The sequence below is a fragment of the Haliotis asinina genome, chromosome 1 (assembly GCF_037392515.1).
Source record: "Haliotis asinina isolate JCU_RB_2024 chromosome 1, JCU_Hal_asi_v2, whole genome shotgun sequence".
Lineage (NCBI taxonomy): Eukaryota > Metazoa > Mollusca > Gastropoda > Lepetellida > Haliotidae > Haliotis > Haliotis asinina.
The window spans coordinates 30332384-30352517 of record NC_090280.1 but is presented as its reverse complement, the minus strand read 5'-3'; the positions used below and the strand labels follow the sequence as shown (position 1 = coordinate 30352517).

At 39.5% G+C, this 20134-nt stretch overlaps 1 long non-coding RNA gene across 1 annotated transcript; it reads right to left on the bottom strand.

Annotated features, from left to right (window-relative positions):
- Positions 1-9001: 9001 nt before the first annotated feature.
- On the bottom strand, positions 9002-17251 carry LOC137278425 (uncharacterized). The gene is made up of 3 exons (XR_010956657.1): positions 17031-17251; positions 15614-15776; positions 9002-9171 (listed from the first exon to the last, which is right to left on the bottom strand). It is a non-coding gene; the product is annotated as an uncharacterized lncRNA (long non-coding RNA).
- Positions 17252-20134: the final 2883 nt, after the last annotated feature.

Genomic DNA, 20134 nt, shown 5'->3' with positions numbered 1-20134 from the left:
TGGCTGCTAGAAAACTGGGAGATACTCTGATACATTGTACCCTAAACTAGATCACTGTGTAACGCAAGCACCATAGACGGAGGGAACTGACGCAATTTGATCAAGACTATTTCTTTCAAAATTCTAAGCAAAAAGCATTATCTATCTATCGTAAATTTGTCTGAATCAGTTTGAATGGTCAGTCCACAATGACCTGTGTGGCAGTGATCATTTTCCAACCATTCTCAAAGCTATTGCTCCGTCAGATGCTCCTCCATCTTCAAGGTGGAATTTTAAAAAGGCTAACTGGACTTTATATAAAAGTCTATGTGCTGACAAACTCACACCTGAACTTTTTCATGATATACCTGATGCCATACAATGTTTTTCAGATGAACTAAATAACATAGCTGAAGAGTGTATCCCAAAGTCCTCTGCAATTCCACATGTGCGTAAACCATGGTTTAACAATGAATGCAAACAGGCTAGGAAGGCACGGAAGAAAGCTGAAATGTTTTTCCGTCGGCATCCCATGGTCCATAATTTGGACAAATTTAAAATTTTAAATGCCAAAGCACGCCGTACATTCAAGCAAAATAAACGCCAATCTTGGCGGAACTACGTATCAAAGATTAATTCGCGCACACCAATATCAAAGGTATGGAATATGATCCAGAAAATCAAAGGTAAGGGCTCTAAATCTAGCGTTCACCATCTTAAAGATGGGAATCGATTATTGACCAATAAATCAGATATTGCAAATAAATTAGGTGAAACGTTAGCCAAACATTCTTCCTCATCTAATTATGTACCCGAATTCCAAAAATATCAAAAACTGCAAGAAAAGAAAACTATTCATTTCAATTCAGATAATGGGGAAGATTATAATGAAACATTTTCGATGCATGAGCTTCATACTGCTCTTGACCAGGCTCACGATACTGCTTCAGGCAGTGATGGTATACATTATCAGCTCCTGAAGCACTTACCTGAGTCTTGTTTAGAGACGCTCTTACATATTTTTGATGACATTTGGACATCTGGAACATTTCCTTCGTCATGGCGTGATGCTATTATTGTTCCCATACCTAAGCCCGGTCGTGATCATACTGATCCCTCCAATTATAGACCAATATCACTAACTAGCTGCGTTTGTAAGACCATGGAACGTATGATAAATAATCGACTTGTTTGGTACTTGGAAACCAATAACCTCATAACAGATATACAATGTGGTTTCCGTAAAAACAGAAGTACTGTCGATCATTTAGTACGCTTGGAGTCTTTTGTAAAAAATGCCATTATTAATAAACAACACGCAGTGTCGATCTTTTTTGATTTAGAGAAAGCTTACGACACGACATGGAAATATGGAATCTTAAAAGATTTACATGACTTTGGATTACGAGGCCGCTTGCCTCAATTTATATCCAACTTTTTAAATGACAGGCAATTTCAGGTCCGCGTGGGTTCTACCCTCTCTGATCATTACAGTCAGGATCAGGGTGTTCCACAAGGCAGTATTTTGTCTGTTACATTGTTTAGTATCAAGATCAATAGTTTATCCAAGGTTTTAAATGATTCAGTCGATGGATCGTTATTTGTGGATGATTTTAATATTTCTTGTCGAGGTAAAAATATGCGTACTATTGAACGACAACTGCAGTTATGCTTAAACAAAATAAACAAATGGTGCCTCGAAAACGGATTTAAATTTTCTAAATCAAAAACCAGTTGTATACACTTTTGCCGTAAATACAAACCCCATAAAGACCCAGAACTGCCCCATCAAAGTTGTCAAGGAAGCTAAGTTTTTAGGTTTAATTTTCGATTCACATTTGACCTTTTTGCCCCATATTAAATCCCTAAAAGCCAAATGCCTAAAGGCACTTGATTTATTGAAGGTTGTTTCTAATTCAAAGTGGGGAGGGGATCAGACTACCCTCCTTCACTTATACAGATCACTCGTTCGCTCAAAACTTGATTATGGCTCCATCGTATATGGTGGAGCCTGCAAAAGCAGCCTGAAGCTATTAGATTCTGTCCATCATCAAGGTCTAAGACTTTGTCTTGGGTCCTTTAGAACTTCACCTATTGACAGTCTCTACGTTGAGGCCGATGAACCATCTCTTACACAACGTCGTATTAAATTGTCCTTACAATACATTACTAAATTACACTCTAATGAATCTAACCCTGCGTATAACTGTGTGTTCAATCCCCTTTATGAGAATTTGTACGACAAAAAGTCTTCTCTTGTTCCGCCTCTAGGGCACAGAATTAAACCCTTTCTTTCTTCAGCCGGCATTGAGCTTAAAAACATAGCTCCCTCCCGTCTTCTTTCTTCTCCTCCATGGCAATTGGTTAGGCCACAAGTTGACCTAACGTTAACTACATTTAAAAAAGCAGAAACTAATGAATTACAGTATAAACAAGAATATAATCAATTGAAACATAAATATAGCAATTATACATCCTTATTTACAGATGGGTCCAAGGACGGTGGTACTGTGGCTTGTGCCACTGTCATTGGATCCAGAACAATATCTTCTAGATTACCAGATAATAGTTCTATTTTTACAGCAGAAGCTAACGCCATATTAACAGCTCTTAGATATATTCAAAGACACCCTAAAGGTAAACAATATATAATCTATTCAGACTCTCTTTCTTGTCTTCAGGCTATTAAAAATTTATCATGTAAACATCCACTTTTAATTGACATTATTGAATTGTATAATGATCTTGCAACTGGCCAATGCGACATCGTCCTTTGTTGGTTACCTAGCCATGTAGGAATTTCAGGGAATACACTGGCTGACATTGCTGCTAAGGCAGCACTCAACAAATCTGTGACTCCACTTCTTATTCCATACAGTGATTATAAAACTGCAATTAGATCTTATATCCTGCTTGACTGTGTTGAATTCTCCATCATAAGGGACAAATATTTCAATGTAAAAACACTTTCGGATCTTTTTAACACAGTCAATACTCATTTAATTATTGGATTTTTAAGGGAAATCGATTTCCTTGTTGAATTGTAATTGATATGTCCTGTAGATAGTTGTATTTTAATGGTTGGTAGTATAGATTAGGAACATTGATCATTAGAGGCTGTACCCTCAACGGGGGTTGAAGTATTGTAAAATAATTGTCCTCCTGAGAGGGTACGTAAGTCCCAAAATTTTCAAAGTACATTTATACTTTCCAGGACTTTTAAGTGTAGTATTTGTGTTATTTTAATTTTGGCTACAATTTCTTACAATCGCCAGCGGCAGAGGGGATGGTGTAAATCCAACTAGGGACCATGCAGGTAGCAAATGTACTGTAAGTCCCCATGGCCCCTAGTGTGGTGATCTACCTTCTGTTATTGGCGATCTATAGCCTGTTTTTATACTGTATTGTCCATATAATGATATCAGTTTTACCTTTCCACACTAGTAAATTGTGATATCCTAGTTGTTTTACTGTCCTTCGTTGACAGGTTTTATAATGGACACAATAATCGTTTTTATTGCTGAATGTTCTCGTCACGATATGGCTGAAATAGTGCCGATGTGACGTTAAATATTAACTCACTCACTCACTATCGTAAATTTGAGTGTCAGTTGACCTTTAAGAAGTATTTATCAGTAAATTTTGAATGTAAGGGGTCTTGCCAGCTTCATAGTTACGATATGAAAATTGCAAGTGATACAGGCATTACAGGAAGGTTGGTGGCTGTAAATCGTTTTGGAAGACCGTGAAATCCCTGATCTGTGGTAAAAAAAGTACAAAGTGGTATTTCTCCAGATATCTGGTTGTGGTATTTCTCAAGATATCTGGTTATGAGATTTTACATCACTGCTCTGTTCTGAACCAGGCAGGGAAAACATTGTCTTTGATGGAACTGTATTCGAATACTTACATTTTCATTCCTCTAAACATTGTAACAACTTGCCTTCCATTGATGAACTCTTATCGGGCCAAATAAAAAAAAAATGAAATTGAAGACAGTATGGGTATGCTGAAACGCAACAAGGTTCCAGGCTTCCTTTGTTTATGTGTGGAAGCAGACCAAATCCGAATTGTTATGAAGGAACCTCGTTTTGCAATGTTATTGGTAAAGTGTTTACGTCTGTTTTAGAAAAAAGAACAATAAGAAATTGGTTGATGTTAATAAATTGATTTCCAAGTCTCAAGCAGATTTCTGTGTGAACTACTCTGCGGTAAACAATATTTTATTCTTCAGTCGTTGGGCAACAAATACCTATGTCAAGAAGGAAGAAGGGTTTACGTGGCATTCGTCGATTATAGAAGATCCTTTGATTATATTAATAGGAAAGTATTCTATTATGTTAGTTACGAAAGGTTGTCATGGCAAAAGCTATTGAAGAACATGTATTCGCCGGATAAAGCTTGCATAAAATCTGAAGACAGTATCACACAACAGTTTCAAAATTCATGTGTGGTTCGCTAAAGTTATGTTTTAAGCCTGTTCTTCTTATCATTTACCGTAGGAGGTCTACAGAGACAACTGAATATATTAGATGTTTTTGTTTGTTCACTTGTTTGTAAACAATGGTATACGATGGTATATTGCGGAGAAATGAGAAATGGTACATTGGCGATAAACAGCTAAAAGGTGTTACTTATATTAGGCCCACATTACTGAATGAATATGTCTGCCTGATTGAATTTTTTTTAAACACTTTCGAAAACGTTTTCCTTTTTTCTAAGGTTCTATGGATAGTCTTCTTTATTGCAGTGGGTGTTTCGGTATACGTTGATAACACCGTTATAAAGTAACGTCGCACTCATTACAATAAAGAAGTTGCCTGTCCACAGAACATGGTTTCTTTCTTCATCTTTAAAACTTCTGAAATGCCTCTCAAAGACGCTTTTATATATATGAACTGCAACAATGTCTTGACAGTGCAACAGACAGGTTGGTTTGATTGCACTCTGACGGATCAGCATGGCGCCACGTGGTATTGTGCCTCCATAACAATGACTGGGAAATAACATGTACATTTGCACCAAACGTTACAAGGTTTTGTTTTCTTTTGTTGTTGTTTAACGATGCTTTCAGCAATATTCCAGCTATATCGCAACGGCCAGTAAATAATCGAGCCTGGACCAGGAAACCGAGTGATTGACATCATGAGCATCCTTCTTTGGAATAAGATGGCATGTCTCAACACCCCGATCCCATGACTCCCAAGTATGTTACTTGAGATCCATTCAGACCTGGCTCATAACGGGTAAACATGCATGTAAGTGCAGTTCACCTTACTGTTACACAAACTGAGTTGCTCGTGTCATTCAATGTGCTGTCTCACATTCTTCAAGCACAGTTATACCCTCAGTTTATTGGAAAGCGTCTGCACGATATGCTGTTGACCCTTACAAAGGGAAGCTATGAGATTGTACGTACTGATTCCTCCGACTATAAAGTCAAACAAGGCCAAGGAGGCTCGTAAAGTGTATGCAGATTTTGAGTCCGGGATTAAACATTACTGGTCAACGTTAAGCATATATAAAACTCAAAATGCACGTTTAACTCTTAATCTCCAATGTTTGTAAACTTAACCTTGGCTGAGATTTATCCAGGTGAGCTACAGGAATCTGCTGCTCATGTACTGTGGAAGTTTGATACCGTCGGGGCTAATTGTTGTAAACTCCTGGGATGATATTAGTTAACGATATATGGGATAATGCTCACTTTTGTAAGAATATTTCACTAGTTCACTACTTGTCATTTACAAGGGACTTAAAGTAACCTCACAATGAAAGTGTTTCGACTCCGCGCCTGGTACAATGTGTAAAGCCCATACTATGTGTTACCGAACGTTATAGTGCTTGAATATTGCTAAAAGCGGCGTAAAATCCATACCCACTCTTATATTAAGAGTACCTCATGTTTGATGTTCTCCATCATCTGTTGACACTCCGCAATAAGGCACTCCCACTTGTCTGCAGTGCAGCTTGCGGCGTCAACACACGTACAGACAAAAGTTCGTAACGCTGAGCTCTTCTTTGTAAGAGCAGTTTGCCTCAACAGACTCCTCTGACAGTAGTAAACCAGAGTCCGAACGTTGTAGACAATGGCAGTACTTACTATCAGCTTCATCTTGTTCTTGTTTTTATCCGATAATTAAACCAAAGGGCGAAACTTCAGGCTTATAACACAATAGCGTTGTTAACAGTTACCAACAACAGAAAAGTAAGAGTGATTTCGGTTATCATCGGTTATAATGATCTAATTTGCACACATGCAATCAACATCGTGACTTTCTAATGACTGAGATCCGTGGTACACATATATCAAGCGAGTTAATTGAATTGAATAAAATATTTCCAAACCATAAAGTTTATTACAATGACAGATGTTGCATGGCAAAGTAGAATGAAAACAACTGAGTAAAGGTTTTCTGGGTTCCGTATGTGTTTAAGTAACTTGATCTTGACAACAGACGCTGAACATTGGGTTATAAAGCGTGAAACACACCACAAAAGTGGGTCGATTTATTCGGTTGTTGTTAAACGCTGCACTCTGCAATATTCCAGCTATATGGCGGCTGTCTCTTAACAATCGACTGTGGAACAGTTAATCCAGTGGTCAACAGCATGAGCACTAATATACGCATTAGTCAGTCGCTGGGTTTACTGAATACTGAACCCATGGAAGACGCAAATCTAGATAGGCGGACAGAACATCTGAGGACCCCAGCCTGATATTTCTTTTGAATGTTACAGAAATTATCATTTAAACTTAGTGTGACCTTGGAGACATGTGGCACTTAGGCTATTAACTGTGACTTGGGGCATTTAAGCTATTAATTGTGATTTTAGGGAGGTGGCGCATTTGAACTATAGATTTTGACCTGAGAGACTTGAAGCATTGAAACTATTGACTGTGAGACATGTGGTATTTAAACTACCAATTCTGACCCTAGGCACATGTGCAAGTCTACTTCACAGGTAACGTGCAGGGATTCATGTGATTACCGTCGGGGTCGACGTTGTTTCGAATGCAAGGAACATTGTCATGATGTGAATCGCCCATTCCTAAGACTATCGCGTGTACGTCACTCCAAGATGGCGTCAAATCGGACGTAGACGTCCAGGCGACCATACACAGGATCTTCACATATAGTGACAAAACTCCATCGTGCTTAATGATTACGTTCGACATTCAGACGTACAAGAGATTAACCACATGTCGTGAAAGGGTTTGGCTTTATCACTTTATTGTTTCGTCCGTCTGTGGATAACGTTTGGAGAAAATAGACTGACCTTCGTGAAGATAGACATCGGACAATTGTTTAATATGATATAGCATTTGTTTAAAAGTTAGGCTGCTTGGCTATACGTATCTCACCCTTGCGTCGTACCTTCGATTAGAGTGCCCAGGAATATCTGTGAACTTTACCAAAACAAAACCCCAACAACACGAGAGTGGCCATGCGCAGTAGGTTCCAGGTCTTCAGCTTGTTAGCGTTTATCTGATTTGTGTCGGATTTCTTTATCACCAGCGGATGGATTCAATAATACCTCTATCGTTCCTGAGTCTGCGTTCCTTTGTGAGCATAGGCTGTTACATGTTTCAAAGACGCTGGGGTAGTCTGGTGGTTAAACGTTCTTTCGTCACACAGAGACTCCGGGTTCGATTCACCACATGGGTACAATATTTCAAACCCATTTGGTCTGTTCTTCGTCGTGATGTTGCTGACATATTGCTGCTCGTGAAAGAAATTGTTCCTGCATGTTTGTTTGCGTTCGTATTCGTGCGCTCTGAGGGACGTTGTGGTAACCTAATGGCAAAAGCGTGCGCACGTTAAGCTGAAGACCCGGGTTCGATTCCCCACATGCGTGGAGCAAAATTTGTAAACTTCAATGCCAAGTTATTGCTGGAATATTGCTAAAAGCGACGTAGAAGCATACTCATTCACTCGTGCGATGTTCTTTGTGCTATCACAGGCAGTTCGAGGTACAACAATCAAATAACATACGCCATATTACCCAGGCATACAATATGCATCAACAACTTCGCAGAGCAACATTTAATCGCGTAACATGTTCTTTGTGGTAGATATTTAGATAATTGTTTTACATATTTTAGATAATTTTCGTACTAGGGTTTCTAGTCAGTTATAAAATAAATGTTAAAGAAGGTTGTTTTAGTTTAAAATGTGTGTGTTTGCTGTTTTCTCTCACTTTCCAAGTTCGATAGATAAATATGTAATGAAATTATACGTATTACTTAAATCAGTTGTTTACCAAGTGGTCCATTTCTTTCAATTCATGGTATGTTTACCCACCAGCCAAGGGTCCGACTGTGATTGGAGCTGCTGAATATGACTAAACACCATCACTGCTAACTTATAGCTGAGTGAGTGATGTCGCGTTGTCACAGGTCGAAAAATCAAGTGAAGCGGTAGTAAAATACCCCCAATGCAGAGCGCTGAACATATGGTATTTTTGTATCTTTCTGTGACATCACACAAACTAACCTCTCAACGTTTTAGGACAATGTAAACCAAGGAAGGTACCTCTGAGTAAGTGGCTAGCGGTAGTAAAGGTAAAAGAGGGATTGTGTGTGACTGTGCTTGTATCATTGGTTGTGATAGTGGGTGGGGTAGTGGTAAGCCGTAGTGAGTGAGTGAGTGAGTGAGTGAGTGAGTGAGTGAGTGAGTGAGTGAGTGAGTGAGTGAGTGAGTGAGTGAGTGAGTGAGTGAGTGAGTGAGTGAGTGAGTGAGTGAGTGAGTGAGTGAGTGAGTGAGTGAGTGAGTGAGTGAGTGAGTGAGTGAGTGAGTGAGTGAGTGAGTGAGTGAGTGAGTGAGTGAGTGAGTGAGTGAGTGAGTGAGTGTTAATGTCATGTTCCTGGACTTCTCCGAACTACCAAACACAGGACGTCTAAGTGATGGTTGTTAAGCTAGTTTAGTTGATAACCCATATAGTTGTTGCATACATGGAGAAACAATTCACTGCCTTGTGTTTAAATCGACGATTAAACGTTTTACGCAGTCGGGACACAGGTAGGTGACGGGGGAAACAAACAGTTCTTTTTGTTGTCATTCCACAGTGTACCGGCGGCGCATGGTCTGTTGTATGTGTTTCCATGAGAGCATTCCACGTAGCCATCACATCGTTCACACGACTGGTATTTCCCATTACTCAGTCCTCTACAGTGCGTGACACATGATGCTGAAATGAAAAAAAAAACACTGCGTGAGATGGACATCCAAAACGAGGTACTTGGATGATTATGTTTCTACTTGTTCAGTGATATCTGAAACTGGATATCCTCAATGAAAGTTATTGAGTGAGTGAGGCAGTATATTTCACTAACTGAGCGAACTACTTTTATGCAGCTTTCAGCAATATTCCGGCAAATCACTAGGTTATCCCACCAGCCGGGAATAGCTGGGAAATAACGGCATAAAATAACATTAATTTAGCAGTAGTAGTATAGCAGTAGTAGTGAAGGTAGTAACGGTAAAAGAGGGATTGTGTGTGGTTGTGCTAGTAGTATTGGCTATGATACTGGATGTGGCAGAAATCGTCGCAGTGGTAGTTGTAATAATGATAACATCAGTTGAGGTCGTGGCAGTGATGGCTGTATTCGCAGTACCGATGACGTTGAACATGCTCCAGCGGCCGTCGGACACGTTAAATAACGTTGTTACGTTATGTCCCAACGTTTTAAGAACGTAGTAAATTTACTTTGAGGAAAGATTATACCTTGGACTTTTGGCTCTGGGCTCTTCATAACGTAACAAAAACGTTTTTTATAACTTGTCACGATAGAGATTTCTGCAAAACCTTCACTTTCAGATTTTCTTTCACTATTCAACCACAACCTCAGAAAACAAATGGCCAAAACAACATGGCCATTGACGAGTAAACAGTGAATTTCTGTTTTGATGATTATGTGCAGTTCATTACTGGGAAAACTATTCAACTATTAACGTTAAACAGAACATTAAGACGACGTAAATACGTTACGTTAGCATCAAACTTGACCTTGCGGCGACGTTGTGACAACGTTGATGGGACACACCACATAATAACGTTGCATCAACGAAAGCATAACGCTGTGGCAACATTCTCACAACGTGGTAAATGTTAGATATGATACTGCCGATATACAACACTTACACATGCACCCACGTCAGAAACGCTAGAACCCCCCCCCCCTCTCTCTCTCTCTCTCTCTCTCTCTTTCTCTCTCTCTCAGCAATCCATGAATGCCATAAAAGGCGATTATGCTTGTCGTTGGAGGCGACTAACGGGATCGAGTGGTCACACTCGATGACTTGGTTGAGACATGTCATCGGTTTCCAATTGCCCAGATCGATGCTGATGTTGATCACTTGATTGTCTAGTCTAGACTCGATTGATTTCAGACCGCCACCATATAGCTGGAATATTGCTGAGTGCGGCGTGAAGCTAAACTCACTCACTCAATTACTCGAAAAAAAACTGAAGATTTTCATAGATTTAGCTATGCCATTGATGATGAACTATAGACTAGAGGGACCCATGTCAAGAAGCAAATGAAATATGCACGTAACATTATGAAGGCTCCTACTGTTGTTTTTCTCGGTACTGCATGTGTGCTGGCGGTCGGCTTGAAATAGAGACACGCCACTAATCAAGTACGTTCCCGTCGTTAACGATAAACCATTATTAAATCCCTTGCCCTATACATATTGTTCATTATAGTGGAGTGTGCATTGTGGCGTAAACAATGAGTCCATTTGATCATGGCATATACTGTGAATATAGTATGAATGATTCATTTCACAGGAATGCCTGATCAGTACATAATTGGAATCAGCGAGTATAAAAAAGTGACTAAATAATTATTAAAATCACCACAGAAGATACAATTATGGGCGCAGAGTGATATAATTGGCTTGTATAGAATTAGTGTGTGTAGAGGCAGTAGGTGTAGAGCTGGTGTGTGTAGAGTTGGTGTGAAGAGCTGGTGTGTGTAGGTTTTTGTTGTTTATTGTTATAAGTTTATTAGTTAAATTGATTATTGTTGTTAATTTTGATTGATCCACAAGAATACAATGTCATATGCAAACAAATGTGGTGCATACAGGTAGATGATTATATGTGTAGGTATTACGTCAACATCGTGTTAATAGACATATGTACGTCAATGAAAGAGTGATCCTGGCACAGTCAAGCTGGTAAGGCTCTTCATCAGCTCAGGCCCTTGCCCCCTCTACACGCAGGCCAGACAACGAAAACATGGAACGTCTCAAGGAAACACAGCCTAGTCAAACCCACTAGGAGCTTTCCGGAGAATACGACGGCTTCCTAACACTGCAGCCTTCTGCATTACCCACAGTGTGAGAAGGGCTGGGCTCCCGCCAGAGAACCCCGCCACTCTCTTGATCTGCTGCGAAGAGAGGTACTAAACCAAGAGTACAGAAGACAATGGGGAGCCTGACAACAGTGTACTTGGGATGCAAGCAAGACATTTTAAATCCGCAGACCCGCATAATTAGCATGATTTCTGAATCTTGCAACTCACGTTGTTGGCAAAAGGGACACAAAATAATCATATTATTATTTCATTATTATTAATATATATTTATTTTACAAATATTGTTACGGTTAAGAATTTGCCGTGACAAACGATGTAAGAAACCCCCTGTGAACCAGCAAAACAGAACAAAGACAAGTCTAAAACATTCAAATTTTGTATTATTTCAGCAAAGAGAGCACGTTATACAAAGTCACAAGTCAATATCACAATACCGATTTCTCACCACAAGTACAATTTCTCTTCTTTGACTTTCAGTTATAGTTCAGCGTCAGACAGAGAAAGATTGGGATGAGGGTGTGCATTTGTTGTTGTTTGCTGTCAAAGAGTCAGTTCAGGAAAGTTTAGGGTTTAGTCGCTTTGAACCTGTATTTGGTCCCAGTGTGCATGGGCCACTAAAACAGTTAAAAGAACAATGGCTCAATGACAGACCCGAGATCAATCTCTTAGACTATGTGTCTACATTTAGGGACATACTAACAAAAGGAATAGAGCTGGCTAGAAAAAACTTGAAATTTTCACAAGAAAAAATGAAGATCAACTAAGACAGAAAGTCAAAAGAGAAAAATTTTACTTGTGGTGAGAAAGTCTTAGACTGTGTCACGTAAACATGATTAAGAAATATCATGACGGGTCAGAAACCAAACATGTCAATTGTATTACCACACTCTCCCCAGTTACTGATTGTACAAGACAATTGTGAAAATGTCAGCATTGATGATTGTGTTAGCAATGTGAAGTTTGATGACCTTAGTGATAATGTTTCACCAAAGTTGTGAAATTCCGATGTGTTAGCTCAACTTGATGAGGAACTATCACATTTGTCTACTGAACAGAAAGTTCATGTCAGATTTGATTCAGGAGTTGTCTCACTTATTTCCTGATGTGCCTGGTGGAACTGATGTTGTTAGCCATGATATAGATGTAGGTGATGCTATGCATGATAAATCCAGTGAAACGTGAAATTCTGTGGAAAGGGGTGAAATACATGCTGGACAATGACATTATTGAACCCAGTGACAGTCCGTGGAGTTCACCATGTGTTATTGTGCCAAAGAGTGGAGGTGGTTGGCGCTGCTGTGCTGACATGAAAGCTGTCAATGCACTCTCACGAACTGACTCGTATCCTATTCCGGGAGGGGACGATTGCTTTGATCGCATTGGTCAAGCCAAATATATAAGTAAGTTTGACTTACTGAAGCGCTTCTGGTAGATTCCACTTACAGACCGTGCAAAGAAAATATGGGCATTCGCTACACCAGATGGACTGTATCAATACAAGGTGATGCCATTTGGTCTGAAGAAAGCTCCCGTGACATTCCAGAGACTCGTCAACAATGTCACATCAGGAATTGATAGTTGCCTTGTTGGAACAGACACGGACAAACACAATTAACATACATTAACATCAATCGCTACCAACGCTTGGTATTCCTAGCCGCCGTCAGACGGCTTGTTGTGTTACATTCTGCATAACTGTTCCTCTATCGCACTAAGACTTTGGTGAGTTTGCTATATATTTTGTGACCCATTGCCTTAGATTTTGTCTCATTTGTATTGTAATCGGTATTGTGACTTTGTAGAACTTGCTCTCTTTGCTTAATAATACAAAAATTAAATGTTTTAGACTTGTCTTTGTTCTGTTTTGCTGGTTCGCATGTGATTTCTTACACCTTTTGTCATGGCAAAAGGTTTGACCATAACACTGGCTATTATAATTTTTTTTGTCAAAACTTTTCAGATGTTGTATCTCCACTTACTAACCTTTTGGGGGAAAAGGTAAAATGTCAGTGGGATAGCAGTTGTCAGACTGCATTTGAAAAAGTCAAAACCATATGAATCCTCCAGTATTACAGGCACCAAATGTTTAGAAAGCATTTAAGTAGCAAATTGATGCAAGTGATGTTGGTGCAGGTGCTGTCCTGATTCAAGAGGATGATTCAGGAATTGAACATCCAGTTTGTTATTTTTCAAAGAAATCTGGTAAGCACCAAAGAAATTAGGTCTTTTGTTAGCTTTACAGCATTTTGAAGTGCACTTTGGTACCACCCCTTTCCCAGTTGAAGTTTTTACTGATCACAATCCCTTGACTTTTCTTCACAAAATGAAGAACAAGAATCAGAGACTTATGAGGTGGAGATTGACCTTGTAAGGGTTCAATCTTGTGATCAAACACATTAAAGGCAAAGACAATGTTTGTGCTGATGCACTTTCCAGGGTGTAAATGTATGATGACTTGATGATGCTGTATATGTGTATAAGCATTTTGTCATAGCACTTCTGCAAGAAGTTTCCCATTTTACTCATAAACTGACCGGCAAAAGTTAGTATAACGTTTTAAAATCAATTTGTAGAAATTATGCGTATCTAAATTCTACTGAAATATCAAAAGCAACAATTGTCCGAAATCTGGGAATATTGCAGAATGCACCTGATTTCAGTAGATGTAACTACGTGATCCCTAGCACGAGAAAAAGGTAAAAGCTGAAATCGTTGAAAAGTTCGAGCATGCACGTGCAATAGTCGGGTATGAAAGGGGTCGATACATGGTGGCATATCACAGCTACTGAAAGCACATTCGAAAATGCCGAAGCTAACACAAATTCAACGAGAGCGAGCCATTGGAATGTGAGATATGGGCGCTTCCCAAGCTCACATTGCCAGAACCTTCAACTGTACCCCAGCAACAATCCCCAGGCTGTTCACACGTTACAGAAATACTGGTAGCACTCAAGACAGACCAAGAAGCGGACGGCCACGGGTCACTACACCCCTGGAAGACAGCTACATCCGGACTATCCACCTCAGGAACAGGTTCGTCACCGCATTCCCAATGACGTCATTCGTCGTTTGACAACGTCAATGAGGAGACGTGTGCGGACATGCATTGACGCAGCAGGTGGTCATACACGTTACTGAAGTGAACAGTACCCTTTCGTCAGTGAGTGAGACTGCTAGTGACTCATAAACTCAGACTGTGACCATACTGTGGAAATGGATTTCTGGAAAACTTCTGACATGAGGCTGTTGATTTGGGGCTGTTTAAAGCTTAAGTGCTTGTTGATTGTGATGCATTAAAAATTTCCAGGAAATTTTGTTGCGTGCCTTCGTTACAGGTCGTTCAAATTGTCACATAATAATTTTTGCTCGTCAGTTTAGTATGTCATGCTATTATGTTATTATTGCTATGACTGTAACAGAAAGTTTCTACGAAACATTCTTTTCCTCAAGGGGGAGAGTGTTACGAGAGTTAACCGTAACAGTACGTGTTGTGTTTGTGGCATACGGTGAGTTGTGTGTGTAGAGATGGTGTGTGTTGAGTTGGTGTGTGTTCTGTCGGTGTGTGTAAAGCTGGTGTGCATTGAGTTTGTGTGTGTGGAGATTGTGTCTTTTGAGTTGGTGTGTGTTGTGTTGATGTGTATCGAACTGGTGTATGTTGAGTTGGTGTATGTAGAGGAAATGTGTGTTTAGTCGGTGTGTGTTGAATTGGTGTGTGTTGTGTTGGAATATGAAGAGCTGGTGTACGTTGAGTTGGTGTGTGTTATGTTGATGTGAGTACAGGTGGTATACGTTGAGTTAACTGCAATTAGGGACAATGTGTGTTTAGCTGGTGTACGTTGGTGTACGGATTAGGTGTGTGAAGAGCAAAATGTGTGACATGACTTTACAAAACTAATTTGAAAAATTACTTTGTGAAATGTTGAAGTGTTCAGATGTATGAGATTGGATTTATTATGAACATTAGCATGTTTAGATTTGTGAAAGTTAGAAATGTTCCAGAAGGCGTTCTTCTATCAACTGAATGTTCCCGAGATGATCTAGCACTTTGCTACAGACAGTCATTACCACCGATCTACACGCATCATATGTGCTGGTCCCATGGAAATCATAATAAATAGATGTGACATAGCCTTTTCATCAGTGAATGTGATCGCGTCGGACACCTATACAGCGGACATCCAATCATTTACGAATGTTTCAATCAATGCTGATACATGCGTGCCATTATGGATGTGGCGTACTCGGGAGACTGTACTGAGTATAATTTACAGGGAACATGGGCCAAAGCTTCAATACAACCATTACCTATTGTTGTCGGACTTTGGGTCACACTGGTTGTCCTTTGTGCCGAAGTGGTTGTCACATGTGCTGGAGTGGTTGTCGTTTGTGCCGGAGTGCTTGTCTCTTCTCCCCCGAATAGGATTGTGAAGGCTGTCGCCAAAAGGCTTTGTGCGTTAATAGGCGTTGACTGGAAAAAAATGTTTCACGACTTAAAAAAATATGAAATTCAGTTTCATAGTCAGAAAATGCAACAAGATTTTTCTTATGTCAAGGGGTGCATTTAGTTTTGTTAAATGTAAAAAGTATGAATTCTAGGTAACATTCTTTTTAATACCTGAATGGACCCAAACGAGTCTGCTAGACATGGTTGGTAATAACACGACAAGCCTCCGGACAATGGACAATATTGTGAAGTGGGTCAAGAGTATATATCTGCGGAAAGTGTAAAATGTACAGCTATTATAATCACGTTATATACCAACACTTTATGTATTTGTTTAAAATCTTAATAACACGGTTAAGGTAGAATGGAGATAAACATACTATGTTGGAAAATTAGAGATAACGAAATTATAATAGCTCTAAATTTTGAATTTGAAACTTCACGCTACGCGTTCGGTTTCAAATCAAATTTAGAGCTATTATATTTTCGTTATATACATCTGATTTTCCAATACAGTATGTTTATCTCCCCTAATCGTTCTCATGCTCTATTCGCCAGAGAGTCTGCACGGAGGTTGGAATTTGCTAGTTTAGATCAAAATACGGCACGTATTTTTTCCTGGCACTTGACAAGGTCTTTTAGGCTCGTCAGGTGAATAGAAACGTGTGTATGACTCTTATATATGTTTGACTCTTTATCTGCAAACTTTACCTTTGAAAACGAGGGTAAACCTGAAGACTGGAAAGGATATATTTTCTATTTAAATGATTTGTGCTGAGAGTATTTATACATCACTGCTGATTGCAACTCCTGACACATGTTTGTCAAAGGGCAAACCATTCCATTGACTTTCTTTATAACTTCGTACATCCAAAAGACTTAAGCATTTACATATTTCATGTAATGTGCAACGACATTCTGTATCCTTTGTTTAACGTTATCAAGAAACATTCGGGGTATATATACACACGTATCATATCACCACCATCACCATCACCATCACCATCACCATCACCATCACCATCACCATCACCATCGCCACAATCACCCCACCCAGCCAACATTCAACCACCACCCAAACAACATACAACTACACCACCACCACTACTATTGGAAACCTAGTGGTTATGGTGTTCGCTACTTAAGCCGAGACCCAGGTTCGACTCCAAACATGACTAAAATGTGCGAGGCCTATATTTTGTGTTCCCTGTCGTCATATTGCTCGAATGTTAAAAGCTAAAAGCGGCGAAAGAAACACCTACTCTACATTAAGAGTACCTCATGTTTGATGTTCTCCGTCATCTGTCGACACTCTCCAATAAGGTCCTCCCACTTGTCTGCAGTGCACCTGGCGGCGTCAGAACACGTACAGACAAAAGTTCGCAACGTTGAGGTATTCCTTGTAAGAACAGCTTGACTCAACAGATTACCCTGACTGTAACCCAGAGTCAGAACGTTGAGGACGGTAACAGCAGTTATGAAAAGATCCATCTTGTTCACCTTTCTCTCCGCCAATTAAACCGATCGAGTGAAATTTCACTCTTATAACGCAATGATGTTGCTGGCAGTTGCCAATTAGATAAAGAAAATCTGTCATATTGATCTGATTTTCACTCATGCAATCACTACTCTGGCTCTCTAATGATTAAAATTTGGGTTACACGTATATCTAGCGAGTTAATTACAATAAATAAATGAATACATTATTTCCCAAACATGTAGGTTGTTGTATGACTGGTGTTTCATAAATAATTTGAATGAATCAATTGTTTGTACAAAAACCTTTGGGGCATCACGTCCTTGTCAACTTCAATTTCATTGAAACATTACAAACAGACTGCTCATTAAAAACAACTCTTACACTGATGCCGTGTCCATGTATATCACAATAAGATCAGTTATAAAGGATTCATTTGAGAAAACATTTTATAGTGTTAATGCGAAACAGTTTTGGAACTTCACCACTTCGTTGAATCCAATTTTATTTAAACACCAAAAAGGTGCAAACAACAGCTGACGTGTCGTGAGAGTAGTGAACATGTGACACTGCTTGACGGGCATTTACATTTTGGAACATAAAACGCATGGTATGTGTGTGTGTGTGTGTGTGTGTGTGTGTGTGTGTGTGTGTGTGTGTCTGTGTCTGTGTCTGTGTCTGTGTGTCTGTGTGTGTGCCTGTGTCTGTGTGAAGTGATATGTTTTACACTGAGTTGCCTTGAGATCAAGGAGATGAAGTGATATATTTTGTTTCAGTTGCACAGAGGTCAAGGAGATGAAGTGATATGTTTTGTTTGAGATGTAAAGAGTTCAAAGAGAGTTTTGAAGTCAACTGAGAAAATATTTTCTGCTGAAGTAAAACTGTTCAACTTGAAACCCTAGCAAAGTGACTTAAATTCGAACATGACAAACACTTTACAATTTAAAAGGAGATTGTAATGTGACGGGTTTACATTAACATTACATTGCTAGCTTCAGTGTTGAATTAAAAACTGTGACCCATGAAGGTCCAGGGGTAGAATATGCCTTCAGCAATCCATGATTGTCATAAAAGCCGACTATGCTTGTCCTAAGAGGCGACTAAGGGTCTCGGGTGGTCAGACTCGCTGACTTGGTTGGCACATGTCATCGGTTCCCAATTGAGCGGATCGATGCTCATGTTTTTGGTCACTGGATTGTTTGGTCCAGACTCGATAATTTACAGACCGCCGCCATATAGCTGGAATATTGCTGAGTGCGGCGTAAAACTAAACTCATTTAGTCACTCAGTCAATTAAAACCTGTAAGCTATTTTGATGTCATTACTTCACACATACACATCTTTACGCACACAAACACACGTGGTCTGTCTCCGCTCATCTCCAGTCCCTTCCATCGCTTCCATGGTGACAATTATGCATTAATTTCGATCTGTTTGGGAAAATCCACACTTCAAGAGATGTGCTTAAGTGGCGTCAATTACACAAATTGCAATGTGCTTAAAGTACGAAACCATTAGGTGTATCAACTGAATTTCTGGATTACTGATTTGTATTCTGAAAAACAATACAGGAGTTAAAATGTAGACTGACAACTTTGCTATGTGCAGAAAGTACGAAACCATTTAGCCTATACACTGAATTTCAGATTGGTACTCTGATGAGAGAGATAATGTGAGAAATGTAACTGTAAAATGTAAACTTATTAGATTAACAGACTTCTACCTAACAGGAAGAAAGAGGTTGGTAGGGTACCCCTGAAAGTTTTAGCTTGTCAGGCCTGTGAGGTGGGCTCGATTCCACACATTGGCAATACTGCATACACATAATACCCACGTATCCACGCTCGTCAGCATGCTCCTGGCCCTAACAAATTATTACCCCCGATAACCCAAACTGTTCGTTAGCGCTAAAAGGTTATAGCCACATATATGACTTATCCCACCGGGTACCAATTTTCTGCTGGGTGAAAAGAGGCAATTTCGAACAAACTCCCATGCCTAAGATGAGACCACAAATATCACATGTGTATGTTGTGGGGTCTGATGGAAGGTCTGGAAACTCTCAAGAGTCAAGCTGCCAAACACGATCACTCATACAACGACTCTCCCCGCCCAACGTTGCATAACTTAAACTGATTTAAATTACTTCTGGTGTCTGCAGCCGTGATATGTTTAGAATATTGTTAAATCGACTTAAAACCTCGTTCATGCACTGACTCACTCACGCATTCACTCACGCACTCATGCATTCACTCACTCACTAACGCACGCACGCACGTTCGCTCGCTCGCTCGCTTGCAATCAATCACTCACTCCTGTTTAACCTGAATGTGTATATGTTAGGTCAGCTTGTGAAATGACTATGAAGTTAACCATTTTGCGTCATTTTGTGTAACAACAATCAATATACTTCAGCACTTTTTATGAAAATTCATTTTAGCTATATGCGGTGGACAGCGGTTTGTGAGGTGTGGCTGCTCTGGACACAGCAAGTGTCAGACAAACAGGGGTAAATTCTCCAAAGCCAAGCTTAAGTGCAATAACAGTTTTAACTGTCAGTGACAATACGTGATGTTGAAATTATGATCCACTCTTGTAGATTAAGGTATTAAGTGAAATTTCATAAAATGACTGAAGTATACTGATTATTGCAACGATTGTAAAAGTCTCCAAATCTTTCAAAGTCTTTATACAAAGATTCATCGACAGAACAAATATTTACACATGGAAAACAAAAGCGCAATATATGAAAGCCATATATATCATGTCACAACTATGTTTGTTTGTTTTATTACATTGACCCTACAGGCGCTAATTTTAGCTATGCATGTACTACGAAGCAAGCCGTGTACCCATCAACAAGTAACCTGTAAACTCGATAACTTGTTACAGTTTATTGATTTCG